Here is a 19117-nt window from a genome sequence, read left to right on the forward strand (position 1 = left end):
ATATTTGCACAGATTGCGGTGTGGTTATTTCCATCGTTACACAGATAGCTGTGTACGTATTTCCATGTTTACATAGATATCGGTGTAGATATTTCCATGTTAAAACAGCTATTGTTGTAGATATTTCCATGTTTATACAGAGAGCGGTGTAGATATTTCCATGTTTATAAAGATAGCGGTGTAGATATTTCCATGTTTATACAGATAGCGGAGTAGATATTTCCATGATTTTACAGATAGCGGTGTAGATATTTCCATGTTTATAGAGATAGCCACGTAAATATTTCCATGTTTATACAGATAGTGGTGTAGACATTTCCATGTTCATAGAGATAGCAGTGTAGATATTTCCATATTTATACAGATAGCTTTTTTGATATTTCCATGTGTGTACAGATAGCGGTGGAGTTATTTCTATGTTTATATAGGTGGCGGTGTATATATTTCCAAGTTTATACAGATAGCGGTGTAGTTATTTACATGTTTCTACAGATAGCGGTGTAGATATTTCCATCTTTACAAAGATAGCAGTGTATATATTTCCATGTTTACACAGATAGCAGTGTAGACATTTCCATGTTTACAGAGATAGTGGTGTGGATGTTTCAATGTTTATACAGATAACTGTGTAGGTATTTCCATGTTTATACAGATGGCAGTGTAGACATTTCTATGTTTATACAGATGGTGGTGTAGATACTTCATGTTTATACAGATAGCGGTGTACTCAATTCCATGTATACAGCTATAGCGGTGTAGATATTTCCATATTTACACAGATAGCGGTGTATGTATTTCCTCGTTTATAGAGATAGCGGTGTAGATATTTCCATGTTTATGCAGATGGCAGTGTAGATATTTCCATGTGTATACAGGTGGCAGTGTAGATATTTGCATGTTTATACTGATGGATGTGTAGATATTTCCATGTGTATACCGAAGGCAGTGTAGATATTTCCATGTTTATAGTGATGGTGTTGTACATATTTCCATGTTTATACAGATAGCGGTGTAGATATTTCCATGTTTTTACAGATGGCGGTGTAGATATTTCCATGTTTATACAGATAGCGGTGTAGACATTTCCATGTTTATAGAGATATCGGTGAAGATATTTCCATGTTTATAGAGATAGCCATGTAGATATTTCTTGTTTATACAGATTGTGGTGTAGATATTTCCATGTTCATAGAGATAGCAGTGTAGATATTTCCATATTTATACAGATAGCTTTTTTGATATTTCCATGTTTATACAGATAGCGGTGTAGATATTTCCATGTTTATAGAGATAGCGGTGTAAATATTTTCATGTTTGCACAGATTGCGGTGCAGATATTTCTGTCTTTACACAAATAGCGGTGTAGATATTTCCATGTTTACATAGATAACTGTGTAGACATTTCCATGTTTACACAGATAGCGTTGTAGATATTTCCATGTTTATACTGATAGTCGTGTAGATATTTCCATGACTATACAGATAGATGTGTAGATGTTACCATGTTTATACAGATGACTGTGTAGGTATTTCCATGTTTATACAGACTGCGGTGTAGATATTTCCATGTTTTTACAGATGGCGGTGTAGATATTTCCATGTATATACCGATAGCGGTGTGGATATTTCCATGTTTTTACAGTCAGCGGTGTAGACATTACCATGTTTACACAGATATCGGTTTAGATATTGCCATCTTTGCACAGATTGCGGTGTAGATATTTCCATCTTTACAAAGATAGCGGTGTAGATATCTCCATGTTTACACAGATAGCAGTGTAGATATTTCCATGTTTACATAGATAGTGGTGTAGATGTTTCCATGTTTATGCAGATAACTGTGTAGGTATTTGCATGATTATACAGATGGCAGTGTAGACATTTCTATGTTTATACAGATAGCGGTGCAGATATTTCCATGTTTATACAGAAGCCGGTGAAGGTATTTCCATGTTTATGCAGATGGCGGTGTAGATATTTCCATGTTTATAGAGATTGCTGTGTAGATATTTCCATGTGTATAAAGATTGCGGTGTAGGTATTTCCATGTTTATAGAAAGAGCGGTGCAGATATTTCCATGTTTATACAGATAGTGGTGTAGATAGTTCCATGTTTATAGGGATAGTGGTGTTGGTATGTCCATGTTTATACGCTTAGCGGTGTAGATATTTCCATGTTTATACAGCTCACGGTGTAGCTATTTCCGTCTTTATACAGATTGCAGTGTAGGAATTACATGTTTAAGCAGATAGCCGTGTAAATATTTCCATGTTCATACAGATAGCGGTGTAGGTATTTCCATGTTTATAGAGATAGCAGTGTAGATATTTCCATGTTTATACAGATGACTTTGTAGATATTTCCATGTGTATACAGATGGTAGTGTAGATATTTCCATGTTTATGCAGTCGGAGGTGTATATATTTCCATGTTTATACAGATGACTTTCTAGATATTTCCATGTTTTCAAAGATGGCGGTGTAGATATTTCCATGTCTATACAGATAGCAATTTGGCAATTTCCATATTTATAGAGATAGCGGTGTAGATACTTCCATGTTTATAGAGATAGCGGTGCATATATTCCCATGTTTATACTGATAGCTGTGCAGATATTTCCATCTTTATAGAGATAGCCGTGTAGATATTTCCATTTTTGCACAGATTGCGAAGTAGGTATTTCCATCTTTTCACAGATAGCGGTGTAGATATTTCCATGTTTACACAGATAGCTTTCTGGATATTTCCATGTTTACACTGATAGTGTTGTAGATATTTTCATGTTTATACAGATATCGGTGTAGATATTTCCATGTTTATAGAGATAGCGGTGTAGATATTTCCATATTTATACAGATGGCGGTGTAGATATTTCCATATTTTTAGAGACTGCCTTGTAGATATTTCCATGATTAAACAGATAGCGGTGTAGATATATCCATGTTTATACAGAGAGCGGTGCATATAATTCCATGTTTATAGAGATAGCGTAGATATTTCCATCTTTGCACAGATTGTGGTGTAGATATTTCCATCTTTACAGATATAGCGGTGTAGATATTGCCATGTTTACACAGATAGCTGTTTAGATATTTCCATGTTTACACAGATAGCGGTGTAGATATTTCCATGTTTATGCAGATAGCGGTGTAGATGTTTCCATGTCTATACAGATAGCGATGAAGTTATTTCCATGTTTATACAGATCGAGGTGTAGATATTTCCATGTTTATACAGATAGCGGTGTAGATATTTCCATGTTTATACAGATAGTGTTGCAGATATTTCCATGTTTATACCGATAGCGTTGTAGATATTTCCATGTTTATAAAGATAGCAATGTAGATATTTCCTTGTTTATACAGATAGCAGTGGAGATATTTCTGTGTTTATACAGATAGTGTTGCAGATATTTCCATGTTTATACAGATAGCTGTGCACATATTTCCTTGTTTACACAGATAGCGGTGTATTTATTTCCGTGTTAACACAGATAGTGTTGTAGGTATTTCCATGTTTATACACATAGCGGTGTAAATATTTCCATGTTTATACAGATCGTGGTGTAGATATTTCCATGTTTATACAGATCGCGGTGTTTATATTTCGATGTTTATACAGACAGCAGTGTAGATATTTCCATGTTTATACAGATCACGGTGTAGATATTTCCATGTTTATACAGATAACTTTGTAAGGATTTCCATGTTTATAAAGATGGCGGTGTAGATATTTCGATGTTTATAGAGATAGCAATGGAGATATTTCCATCTTTATACAGATAGCGGTGTAGATATTTCCATGTTTATACTGATCGTGGTGTAGATATTTGCATGTTTATAGAGATGGCGGTGTAGATATTTCCATGTTCATAGAGATAGCAGTGTTGATTTTTCCATGGTTATAGAGACAGCGGTGTGGATATTACCATGTTTATACAGATAACGGTGGAGATATTTCCATGTTTATACAGAGAGCAGTGGAGATATTTCCATGTTTATAAACATAGCGGTGTACATATTTCCATCTTTATAGAGACAGCGGTGTAGGTATTTCCAAGTTTATACAGATAGCGGTGCAGATATTTCCATGTTTATACAGATGCCTATGCAGATATTTCCATATTTATACAGAGGGCTGTGTAGATATTTCTATGTTTATACAGATGGCAGTGTAGATATTTAAATGTTCCTACACATGACTGTGTAGGTATTTCCATGTTTATACGTATGTCTTTGTAGATATTTCCATGTTTATAGAGATAGCGGTGCAGATATTTCCATGTTTATACAGATACCGGTGTAGATATTTCTATGTTTATACAGACAGCATTGTGGATATTTCCATGTTTATAGAGATAGCAGTGTAGATATTTCCATGTTTGTACAGATGGCGGTGTTGATGTTTCCATCTATTCACAGATTGCCGTGTAGGTATTTCCATGTGTATACGGATGGCATTGTAGATATTTCCATGATTATACAGATGGTGGTGTAGATATTTCCATGTTTACACAGATGACTGTATAGCTATTTCCATGTTTATACAGATGGTGGTGTAGATATTTCCATGTTTATAGAGATAGCGGTGTAGATATTTCCATATTTATACAGATAACGGTGCAGAAACTTCCACGTTTATACAGATAGTGGTGTAAATTTTTCCATGTTTATACAGATCACGGTGTAGATATTTCCATGTTTATGGAGATAGCGGTGTAGATATTTCCAAGTTTATACAGATAGCGGTGTAGATATTTCCATGTTTATACAGACCGCGGTGTAGATATTTCCATCTTTATAAAGATAGCGGTGCAGATATTTCTATGTTTGTACAGATGGCGGTGTTGATATTTCCATCTATACACAGATGACTGTGTAGATATTTCCATGTTTATACAGATGGCGGCGCAGATATTTCCATGGTTATGTAGATGGTGGTGAAGATACTTCCATGTATATACAGATAGCACTGTACTTATTTCCATGTTAATATAGAGAGCGGTATAGATATTTCCATGTATGTACACATGGCTGTGTAGATATTTCCATGTTTATACAGATGGCGGTGTAGAAATTTCAATGTTTATACAGATAGCGGTGGAGATATTTTCATGTTTACACAGATTTCGGTGTAGATATTTCCATCTTTCTACAGATGGCATTGTAGATATTTCCATGTTTATACAGATCGCGGTGTAGTTATTTCCATGTTTATACAGATAGTGGTGTAGATATTTCCATGTTTATACAGATAGCGGTGGAGATATTTTCATGTTTACACAGATTTCGGTGTAGATATTTCCATCTTTCTACAGATGGCATTGTAGATATTTCCATGTTTATACAGATGGCGGCGTAGATATTTCCATGTTTATATAGATGGTGGTGTAGATATTACCATGTTTATACAGATAGCGGTGTAGATATTTCCATGTTTATACAGATTGTGGTGAAGATATTTCCATGTTTATACTGAACGCAGTGTAGATAATTCCATGTTTATACAGATCGTGGTGTAGATATTTCCATGTTTATACAGATAGCGGTGTAGGTATTTCCATGTTTATAGACATAGCAGTGTAGATATTTCCATGTTTATATAGATGGCGTTGTAGATATTTCCATGTTTATACCGATGGCGGTGTTGGTATTTCAACGTCTATACAGATAGCGATGTAGATATTTCCATGTTTATACAGCTCGCGGTGCAGATATTTATATCTTTATACAGATGGCATTGTAGATATTTCCTTATTCACCCATATGGCGGTGTAGATGTTTCCATGTTTATACAGATGGCGGAGTAGTTAATTCCATGTTTATTGAGTTGGCAGTGTAGTTATTTTCATGTTTATAGAGATGGCGGTGTAGATATTTCCATGTTTATAGAGATAGCAGTGTAGATATTTACATGTTGATACAGATGGCTGTGTAGATATTTCCATGTGTATACAGATGGCATTGCAGGTATTTCCATGTTTATACAGATGACTGTAGAGGTATTTCCATGTTTTTACAGGTGGCAGTGCAGATATTTCCATGTTTATAGAGATAGCGGTGTAGATATATCCATGTTTGTACTGATGGCGGTGTTGATATTTCCATCTATACACAGATGGCCGTGTAGATATTTCCATGTTTATACAGATGGCAGCGTAGATATTTCCATGGACATGCAGATGGCGGTGTAGATATTTCCATGTTTATACAGATAGCGGTGTAGATATTTCCATGTTTACACAGATGGTGGTGTAGATATTTCCGTGTTTATACACATGGTGGAGTAGATACTTCCATGTTTACGGAGATGGCAGTGTAGATATTTTCACGTTTATAGAGATGGCGGTGTAGATATTTCCCTATTTATAGAGATAGCGGTGTAGATACTTCCATCATTCTACAGATGGCAGTGTAGATATTTCCATGTTTATACAGATGGCGGTGTAGATATTTCCATATTTATACAGATGTCTGTGTAGATATTTCCATGTTTATACAGATAGTATTGTAGGTATTTCCATGTTTATACAGAGGGTGGTGTAGATATTTCCATGTTTATTCAGATGCCTGTATAGATATTTCCATGTTTTTACAGATGGCAGTGTAGATATTTCAATGTTTATAGAGATGGCGTTGTAGATATTTCCAATTTTATACAGATCGCGGTGTAGATATTTCCTTGTTTATTCAGATAGCGGTGTAGATATTTCCATGTTTTTACAGATATCGGTGTAGATATTTCCATGTTTACACAAATTGCAGTGTAGATATTTCCTTCTTTCTACAGATGGCATTGCAGATATTTCCATGTTTATGCAGCTGGCGGTGTAGATATTTCCATGTTTATATTGATGGCGTTGTAGATATTTCCATGTTTATACCGATGGATGTGTTGGTATTTCCACGTTTATACAGATAGCGATGTAGATATTTCCATGTTTGTACAGCTCGCGGTGCAGATATTTATATCTTTATACAGATGGCATTTAGATATTTCCTTATTCACACAGATGGCGGTGTAGATGTTTCCATGTTTATACAGATGGCGGAGTAGTTAGTTCCATGTTTATGGAGATGGCAGTGTAGATATTTTCATGTTTATAGAGATGGCGGTGTAGATATTTCCATGTTTGTACAGATGGCGTTGTTGATATTTCCATCTATACACAGATGGCCATGTAGATATTTCCATGTTTATACAGATGGCAGCGTAGATATTTCCATGGACATGCAGATGGCGGTGTAGATATTTCCATGTTTATACAGATAGCGGTGAAGATATTTCCATGTTTTCACACATGGTGGTGTAGATATTTCCGTGTTCATACACATGGCGGAGTAGATACTTCCATCTTTATGGAGATGGCAGTGTAGATATTTTCATGTTTATAGAGATGGCGGTGCAGATATTTCCATATTTAAAGAGATAGCGGTGTAGATATTTCCATCTTTCTGCAGATGGCAGTGTAGATATTTCCATGTTTATACAGATGGCGGTGTAGATATTTCCATACTTATAGAGATGTCTGTGTAGATATTTCCAGGTGTATACAGATGGTATTGTAGGTATTTCCATGTTTATACAGATGGTGGTGTAGATATTTCCATGTTTATTCAGATGACTGGGTAGATATTTCCATGTTTTTACAGATGGCAGTGTAGATATTTCAATGTTTATAGAGATGGCGCTGTAGAAATTTCCATGTTTATACAGATCGCGGTGTAGATATTTCCATGTTTATACAGATAGCGGTGTAGATATTTCCATGTTTTTACAGATATCGGTGTAGATATTTCCATGTTTACACAGACTGCGGTGTAGATATTTCCATCTTTCTACAGATGGCATTGTAGATATTTCCATATTTATGCAGATGGCAGTGTAGATAGTTCCATGTTTATATAGATGGTGGTGTAGATATTACCATGTTATACAGATAGCGGTGTAGATATTTCCATGTTTATACTGATCGTGGTGAAGATATTTCCATGTTTATACAGATCGCGGTGCAGTTATTTCCATGTTTATACAGATCGCGGTGTAGATATTTCCATTTTTATACGGATAGCGGTGTAGATATTTCCATGTTTATACAGATAGCGGTGTAGATATTTCCATGTTTATAGAGATAGCGGTGTATGTATTTCCATATTTATAGACATAGCGGTGTAGATATTTCCATGTTTATAGACATAGCGGTGTAGATATTTCCATGTTTATATAGATGGCGTTGTAGATATTTCCATGTCTATACCGATAGATGTGTTGGTATTTCCACGTTTATACAGATAGCGATGTAGATATTTCCATGCTTATACAGCTCGCGGTGCAGATATTTATATCTTTATACAGATGGCATTGTAGATATTTCCTTATTCACACAGATGGCAGTGTAGATGTTTCCATGTTTATACAGATGGCGGAGTAGTTAGTTCCATGTTTATGGAGATGGAAGTGTAGATATTTTCATGTTTATATAGATAGCGGTGGAGGTATTTCCATGTTTATACAGATGGCGGTGTAGTTAGTTCCATGTTCCAGGAGATGGCAGTGTAGATATTTTCATGCTTATAGAGATGGCGGTATAGATATTTCCATGTTTATAGAGATTGCGGTGTAGATATTTCCATGTTTCTAGAGATAGCGGTGTAGGTATTTCGATGTTTATAGAAATAGCGGTGTAGGTATTTCCACGTTCCTACAGATGTCTTTGTAGATATTTCCATGTGTATAGAGATGGCAGTTTATATATTTCCATGTTTATAGATATGGTGGTGTAGATATTTCCATGTTTATACAGATGACTGTGTGGATATTTGCATGTTTATACAAATGGCGGTGTAGATATTTCCATGTTTATAGAGATAACAGTGTAGATATTTCCATGTTTATAAAGATAGTGGTGAAGATATTTCCATGTTTATAGAGATAGCGGTATACATATTTCCATGTTTACACAGATAGCTGTGTAGATATTTTCAAGTTTACACAGATATCTGTGTAGATATTTCCATGTTTACACAGATAGCTTTGTAGATATTTCCATGTTTATACAGCTGGTTGTGTAGATAATTCCATGTTTATTCAGATGACTTTGTAGATATTTCCATGTTTTTACAGATGGCGGCGTAGATATTTCCATGTTTATAGAGATAGTGGTGTAGGTATTTCCATGTTTATAGATATAGCGGTGTAGGAATTTCCATGTTCATAGAGATAACGGTGTAATTATTTCCATGTTTATACAGATGGTTTTGTAGATATTTCTATATTTATACAGATAACGGTGTATATATTTCCATGTTTATACAGATAGCGGTGTAGTTATTTCCATGTTTACACCGATAGCCTTTTTGATATTTCCATGCTTATAGAGATAGCAGTTTAGATATTTCCCTGTTTACACAGATAGCGTTGCAGTTATTTCCATGTTTATAGAGATAGCGGTTTAGATAATTCCATGTTTATACAGATAGCAGTGTAGACATTTCTATGTTTATAGAGATAGCAGTGTAGATATTTCCATATTTAAAGAAATAGCGTTGTAAGTATTTCCATGTTTCTACAGATAGCGGTGTAGGTATTTCCATGTTCATACAGATAGTGGTGTAGATATTTCCATGTTTATGAAGAACATGGTGTAGATATTTCCATGTTTATAGAGATAGCGGTGTAGCTATTTCCATGTTTATACAGGTAGCGGTGTAGAAATTTCCATGTTTATACATGTCGTGGTGTAGATATATCCATCTTTCTACACATGACAGTGTAGATATTTCCATGTTTATACAGATAGCGGTGTAGGTATTTCCATGTTTATACAGCTCGCAGTGTAGATATTTCCATCTTTATACAGATGTCAGTTTAGCTATTTCCATGTTTAAAGAGATAGCGGTGTAGATATTTCCAAGTTTATAAAGATGGCTGCGTAGATATTTCCATGTGTATACAGATGGCATTGTAGATATTTCTATCTTTATAGAGATGTTGGTGTAGATAATTCCAAGTTTATACACATGACTGCGTAGATATTTCCATTTTTATACAGATCGCGGTGTAGATATTTCCATCTTTCTACAGATGACAGTGTAGATATTTCCATGTTTATACAGATGGCAGTGTAGATATTTCCAAGTTCATATAGATGGCGGTGTAGATATTTCCATGTTTAAAGAGACGGCGGTGTACATATTTCCATGTTTATAGAGATAGCGGTGTAGATATTTCCATGTTTATAGAGATAGCGGTGTAGATATTTCCATGTTTATATAGATTTCGGTGTAGATAATTCCATGTTTATACAGATAGCGGTGAAGATATTTCCATGTTTATGCAGCTCACCGTGTAGATATATACATCTTTATACAGATGGCAGTGTAGTTATTTCCATATTTATAGAGATGTTGGTGTAGACATTTCCAAGTGTATACAGATGGCAGTGTAGTTATTTCCATGTTTATACAGATGGTGGTGTAGATATTTCCATGTTTATACAGATGACTGTGTAGATATTTCCATGTTTTTACAGATGGCGATGTAGGTATTTCCATGTTTATAGAGATAGCGGTGTAGATATTTCCAAGTTTATATAGACGGCGGTTTTTGTATTTCTATGCTTATGCAGATAGCGGTGTAGATATTTCCATGTTTATACTGCTCGCGGTGTAGATACTTACATCTTTTACATATAGCAGTGTAGACATTTCCATGTTTATACAGATCGCGGTGTAGATAGTTCCATGTTTATGGAGATGGCAGTGTAGATATTTTCATGTTTATTGAGATGGCGGTGTAGTTATTTCCATGTTTATAGAGATATCGGTGTAGATATTTCCATGTGTATACAGATGGCATTGTAGATATTTCCAAGTTTATATAGATGGTGGTGTAGATACATCCATGTTAATGCGGATCACTGTGTAGGTATTTCCAAGTTTTTACAGATGGCGGTGTAGGTACTTCCATGTTTACAGAGATAGCTGTGTAGATATTTCCATGTTTATACAGATCGCATTGTAGATATTTCCTTGTTTATACAGATAGCGGTGTAGATACTTCCATGTTTATACATATAGCGGTGTAGATATTTCCATATTTATACAGCTCACTGTGTAGAAATTTCCATGTTTATACAGATGGCGGTGTAGATATTTCCATGTTTATACACCTCATGGTGTAGAAATCTCCATGTTTATACAGATGGCGGTGTAGTTATTTCCATCTTTATACAGATGGCGGTGTAGCTATTTCCATGTTTATACAGATGCCAGTGTAGATACTTCCATGTTTACGGGGATGGTAGTGTAGATATTGTTATGTTTATAGAGATGGCGGTGTGGTTATTTCCATGTTTATAAAGATAGCGGTGTAGGTATTTCCATATTTTTAGAGATAGCGGTGTATATATTTCAATGTTTATACAGATGGTAGTGTAGATATTTCCATGTTTTTTACAGATGGCGGTGTAGATATTTCCATGTATGTAGAGATAGCGGTGTAGATATTTCCATGTTTCTACACATAGCGGTGTAGATATTTCCATGTGTATAGAGATAGCGGTGTAGATATTTCCAAGTTTACACATACAGTGGTGTAGACATTTCCGTGTTTATACAGATTGCGGTGTAGATATTTCCATCTTTCTACAGATGGCAGTGTAGGTATTTCCATGTTTATACAGATGGCGGTGTAGATATTTCCATGTTTAAATAGATTGCGGTGTATATATTTCCTTGTTTATGTAGATGACGGTGTAGATATTTCCATGTTTCTAGAGATGGCTCTGTACATATTTCCATCATTATAGAGACAGTGGTGTAGATATTTCCATGTTTATACAGATAGCGGTGTACATATTTCCATGTTTATACAGATAGCTGTGTAGTTATTTCCATGTTCATACAGATAACGGTGTAGATATTTCCAAGTTTATACAGCATGTGGTGTAGATATATACATCTTTATACAGATGGCAGTGTAGATATTTCCATGTTAATAGAGATGGCGTTGTAGATATTTCCATTTTTATACAGATGGTGGTGTAGATAGTTCCATTATATTGGAGATGGCAGTGTAGATATTTTCATGTTTATAGAGATGGCCGTGTAGATATCTCCATTTTTGTAGAGATAGCGGTGTGGATATTTCTATGTTTGTAGAGATAGTGGTGTAGGTATTTCCATTTTTATAGGGATAGCGGTGTATGTATTTCCATGTTTATACAGATAGCGGTGTAGGTATTTCCATGTTTATACAGAGGGTGGTGTAGAAATTTCCATGTTAATGCAGATGACGTTCTAGATATTTCCATGTTTTTAGAGATGGCGGTGTAGGTATTTTCAAGTTTATGGAGATAATTGTGTAGATACTTCCATGTTTATACAGGTCGCGGTGTAGATATTTCCTTGTTTATAAAGATAGCGGTGTAGATATTTCCATGTTTATACAGATAGCGGTGTAGATATTTCCAACTTTACACAGATAGCTGTGTAGCTATTTCCATATTTACACACATAGCGTTATAAATATTTTCATGTTTATACAGATAGCGGTGTAGATATTTCCATGTTTATACAGATAGAGATGTAGATATTTCCATGTTTATTCAGATAGCGGTGTTGGTATTTCCATGTTTATACTGATGGCGGTGTAGATATTTCCATGTTTATGGAGACAGCGGTGTAGATATTTTCATGTTTTTAGAGATGGCGGTGTAGTTATTTTCATGTTTATAGAGATAGCGTTTTAGATATTTCCATGTTTAAAAGAAGGCGGTGTAGATATTTCCATGTGTATACAGTTGGCTTTGTAGAAATTTCCATGTTTATAGAGATGGTGGAGTAGATATTTCCATGTTTTTACAGATGAATGTGTAGCTATTTCCATTTTTATACATATGGCAGTGTAGATATTTCCATGTTATACAGATAGCGGTGTTGATATTTCCATGTTTATAGAGATAGCGTTGAGGATATTTCCATGTTTATAGAGATAGCGGTTTAGATATTTTCGAGTTTATAGTGATGGCGGTGTAGATATTTCCATGTTTATAGAGACAGCGGTGTAGATAATTCCGTGTCTATAGAGATGGCGGTGTAAGTATTTCCATGTTTATAGTCATAGCGGTGTAGATATTTACATGTTTATACAGATAGCGGTGCAGATATTTCCATGTTTATTGAGATCATGGTGTAGATACTTCCATGTTTATAGAGATAGCATTGTAGATATTTCCAGGTTTATACAGAGAGTGGTGTAGATATTTCCAGGTTTATACGGATCACGGTGTAGATATTTCCATCTTTCTACAGATGGCAGTGTAGATATTTCTATGTTTATACAGATGGCAGTGTAGATATTTCCATGTTTATATAGATGGCGGTGTAGATATTCCCTTGTTTATGTAAACGGCGGTGTAGATATTTCCATGTTTATAGAGATGGCGGTGTAGATATTTCCATGTTTATAGAGATAACAGTGTAGATATTTTCATGTTTATACAGATAGCCGTGCAGATATTTCCATGTTTATACAGATAGCGCTGTTGGTATTTCCATGTTTATACTGATAGCTTTGTAGCTATTTCCATGTGGATACAGCGCGCGGTGTAGATATTTAAATCTTTATACAGATGGCAGTGTAGATATTTCTATGCTTATACAGATGGTGGTGTAGATAACTCCATGTTTATGGAGATGGCAGTGTAGATATTTTCATGTTTATAGAGATGGCGGTGTAGATATTTCCATGTTTATAGAGATAGCATTGTGGAGATTTCCATGTTTATACAGATAGCGGTGTAGATATTTCCATGTTTATACAGATGGCTGTGTAGATATTTCCAGGTTTATACAGATGGAAGTGTAGATATTTCCATGCTTACACAGATGCTGGTGTAAATATTTCCAAGTTTAGACAGATGACTGTGTAGGTATTTCCATGTTTATACAGGTGGCGGTGTAGACATTTACATGTTTATAAAGCTCGCGTTGTAGATATTTACATCTTTATACAGATGGCAGTGGAATTTCCATGTTTATAGAGATGGCGGTGTAGATATTTCCATGTTTATATAGATGGCATTGTAGATAGTTCTATGTTTATGGAGATGGCAGTGTAGATATTTTCATGTTTGCAGAGATGGCGGTGTAGATATTTCCATATTTACGCAGATTTCTTTGTAGAGATTTCTATGTTTTTAGAGATAGCGGTGTAGGTATTTTCATGTTTATAGGGATAGCAATGTATATATTTCCATGTTTATACAGATGGCTGTGTAGATATTTCCATGTGTATACAGGTGTCAGTGTAGATATAACCATGTTTATACAGACGGTGTTGTAGATATTTCCATGTTTATACAGATTACTGTGTAGATGTTTCCTTGTTTTTACAGATGGTGATGTAGATATTTCCATGTTTATAGAGATAGCATTGTAGATATTTCCAAATTTATATAGAGGGCAGTGTAGATATTTCCTTGTTTATGTAGATTGCGGTGTTGATATTTCCATGTTTATAGAGATGGCGGTGTTTAGGTTTCCATGTTTATAGAGATAGCGGTGTAGACATTTCCATGTTTATAGATGCAGCGGTGTATATATTTCCATGTTTATACAGATAGCGGTGTATATATTTCCATGTTTATACAGATATCGTTGGTATTTCCATGTTTATACAGATAGCTGTGTAGAAACTTCCATGTTTATACAGGTCGCAGTGTAGATATTTACATCTTTATACAGGTCGCAGTGTAGATATTTACATCTTTATACAGATGGCAGTGTATGTATTTCCATGTTTATACAGATGGCGGTGTAGATATTTCCATGTTTATGGAGATGGCAGTGTAGATACTGTCATGTTTATAGACATAGCAGTGTAGATTTTTCCATGTTTACAGAGATAGCGGTGTAGGTATTTCCATGTTTATAGAGATAGAGGTGTAGATATTTCTATGTTTGCACAGATGGCTGTGTACATATTTCCATGTTTATACAGATAGCGGTGTAGATATTTCCAAGTATATACAGATCATGGTGTAGATATTTCCATGTTTATACAGATAGCATTGTAGATATTTCCATGTTTATACAGATAGCGGTGTAGATATTTCCATGTTAATACAGATAGCGGTGTAGATATTTCCATGTTTATGCTTTTGGCATTGTAGATATTTCCATGTTTATGCAGATGGCGGTGTAGATATTTCCAAGTTTATAGAGATGGCGGTGTACATATTTCCATGTTCATAGAGATAGAGGTGTAGATATTTCCATGTTTATGGAGATAGCGGTGTAGGTATTTCCATGTTTATACTGAAAGCGTTGTAGATATTTCCATGTTTATACAGATAGTGGTGTTGGTATTTCCATATTTATACAGAAATCGGTGTAGATATTTCCATGTTTATACAGGACACGGTGTGGACATTTCCATGTTTATAGAGATTGTCGTGTAGGTATTTCCATGTGTATACAGATGACTGTGTTGGTATTTCCATGTTTATACGGATGGTGGTGTAGATATTTCCATATTTACAGATATAGCAGTGTAGATATTTCCATGTATATACAGATAGCGGTGTAGATATTTCCATGTATACAGAGATCACGGTGTAGATATTTCCATGTTTACACAGATAGCGGTGTAGATATTTCCATGTTTATACAGGTAGTAATGTAGATATTTCCAAGTTTATACAGATCACGGTGTAGATAATTCCATCTTTCTACAGATGGCAGTGTAGATATTTCCATGTACATAGAGATAGCGGTTGAGATATTTCCATGTTTATATATATAGCGGTGTAGCTATTTCCATGTTTATGGAGATAGCGTTGTAGATATTTCCATATTTATACAGATAGCATGTAGATATTTCCATGTTTATACAGGACACGGTGTAGTTATTTCCATGTTTATAGAGATTGCGTTGTAGATATTTCCATGTTTATACACATAGCGCTGTAGATATTTCCATGTTATAGATATAGCGGTGTAGATATTTCCATATTTATACCGATAACGGTGTAGTTATTTCCATGTATATACAGTTAGCGTCGTAGATATTTCCATGTTTATACAGAGAGCAGTGTAGATTTTTCCATGTTTCTAAAGTTCATTGTGTTGATATTTCCATGTTTATGAAGATAGCGTTGTAGATATTTCCATGTTTATACAGATCGCGGTGTAGATATTTCCATCTTTCTACAGATGGCGGTGTAGATATTTCCATGCTTATAGAGATAGCGGTGTAGGTATTTCAATGTTTATAAAGATGGCGGTGCAGGTATTTCCATGTTTATAGTCATAGCGGTGTAGATATTTCCATGTTTATACAGAGAGCGGAGTAGATATTTCCATGTTTATACAGAAAGCGGTGTTGATATTTCCATGTTTAACGGAATAGTGGTGTAGATATTTCCATGTGTATATGGATAGCTATGTAGGTATTTCCATGTTTATACAGATAGCGGTGCTGGTATTTCCATGTTTATACAAATATTGGTGTAAATATTTCCATGTTTATACAGCTCGCCGTGTAGATATTTCCATCTTTATACAGATGGCTGTATATTTCCATGTTTATACAGATGTCGGTGTAGATATTTCCATGTTTATACAGATGGCAGTGTAGATATTTCCATGTTTATACAGATGACTTTGTAGATATTTCCATGTTTATACAGATGACTTTGCAGATATTTCCATGTTTCTACAGATGACTTTGCAGATATTTCCATGTTTCTACAGATGGCGGTGTAGATATTTCCATGTGTATAGAGATAGTGGTGTAGATATTTCCATGTTTATACAGATAGCGGTATAGATATTTCCATGTTTATAGAGATAGCGGTGTAGATATTTCCATGTTTATACAGATAGCGGTGTAGGTATCTCCAGGTTTATACAGATAGCGGTTTAGATATTTCCATGTTTATACAGATAGCGGTGTAGATATTTCCATGTTTATACAGATCATTGTGTAGATATTTCCATGTTTATAGAGATAGCGTTGTAGATATTTCCATTTATATTCAGATAGCGGTGTAGATATTTCCACGTTTATACTGATAGCGGTGTAGGTGTTTCCATGTTTATACAGATCATTGTGTAGATATTTCCATGTTTATACAGAAAGTGTTGTAGATATTTCCATGTTTAGTCAGATAGCGGTGTAGATATTTCCAGGTTTATACAGCTCGCGGTGTAGATATTTCCATTTTTATACAGATGGCAGTATAGATATTCCCATGCATATACAGATGGCAGTGTAGATATTTCCATGTTTATGCAGATGGCGGTGTAGATATTTCCATGTTTATGCAGACGGCGGTGAAGGTATTTCCATGTTTATACAGATAGCGGTTTCATTTCCTTGTTTATAGGAATAGTTTTTTAGGTATTTCCATGTTTATACAGATAGCGGTGTGGGTATTACCATGTTTATACAGATAGCGGTGTTGGTATTTCCATGTTTATAGAGATAGCGGTGAAGATATTTCTATCTTTATGGAGCTCGCAATATAGATATTTCCATCTTTATACAGATGGCAGTGTAGATATTTCCATGTTTATACCGATGGCTGTGTAGATATTTCCATATTTATATAGATTGCGGTGTAGATATTTAATTGTTTATGTAGATGGCAATGTAGATATTTCCATGTTTATAGAGATGGTGGTGTATATATTTCCATGTTTTTAGAGATAGCGGTGTAGTTATTTCAATGTTTATACAGATAGTGGTGTAGATATTTCCATATTTCCATGTTTATACAAATAGTGGTGTTGGTATTTCCATGTTTATACAGATAGCGGTGTAAATATTTCCATGTTTGTACAGCTCGCGGTGTAGACATTTACATCTTTATATAGATGGCAGTGTACATATTTCCATGCTTATACAGATGGCGGTGTAGATATTTCCATGTTTATAGAGATGGTGGTGTAGATATTTCCATGTTTATACCCATGAGTGTGTAGATATTTCCATGTTTATACAGATGGCGGTGTAGTTATTTCCATGTTTATAGATATATCGGTGTAGATATTTCCACGTGTATATAGATATCGGTGTAGATATTTCCATGTTTATATACATAGCGGTGTAGGTATTTCCATGTTTATGCAGATGGCTGTGTAGATATTTCCATGTGTATACAGATGACAGTGTAGATATTTGCATGTTTATAGAGATGGTGGTGTAGATATTTGCATGTTTATATCGATGACTGTGTAGATATTTCCATATTTATACAGATGGTGGTGTAGATATTTCCATGTTTATACAGATAGCGGTGAAGATATTTCCATGCTTATACAGATAGCGGTGTAGATAATTCCATATTTATAGAGATACCGGTGTAGATATTTCCAAATGTATATAGATATCGGTGAAGATATTTCCATGTTTATGCAGATGCCTGTGTAGATATTTCCAGGTTTATACAGATGGCGGTGTAGATATTTCCATGTTTATACAGATGACGGTGTAGATATTTCCATGTTTATGCAGATGGTGGTGTAGATATTTCCATGTTTATACAGATGGCGGTGTAGATATTTCCATGTTTATACAGATGGCGGTGTAGATATTTCCATGTTTGCACAGTTATCGGTTTAGATATTACCATCTTTGCACAGATTGCGGTGTAGATATTTCCATCTTTACACAGATAACGGTGTAGATATTTCCTTGTATAAACAGGTAGCCGTGCAGATATTTCCGTGTTTATAGAGATAGCATTGGAGATATTTCCATATTTATACAGATAGCGATGTAGATATTTCCATGTTTATACAGATAGCGATGTAGATATTTCCATGTTTATACAGATAGCGGAGGAGATATTTCCCTGTTTATACTGATGGCTGCGTAGATATTTCCATGTGTATACTGTTGGCGGTGTAGATATTTCCATGTTGATACAGATAGCGGTATAGATATTTCCATGTTTATACAGATAGCGGTGGAGATATTTCCATGTTTATACAGAAGGCTGTGTAGATATTTCCATGTGTACACAGTTGTCAGTGTAGATATTTCCATGTTTACAGAGAGGGTGGTGTAGATATTTCCAAGTTTATACAGATGACTGTGTAGATATTT

This window comes from Pan paniscus, chromosome 23, assembly GCF_029289425.2.
Source record: "Pan paniscus chromosome 23, NHGRI_mPanPan1-v2.0_pri, whole genome shotgun sequence".
NCBI classification, from domain to species: Eukaryota; Metazoa; Chordata; class Mammalia; order Primates; family Hominidae; genus Pan; species Pan paniscus.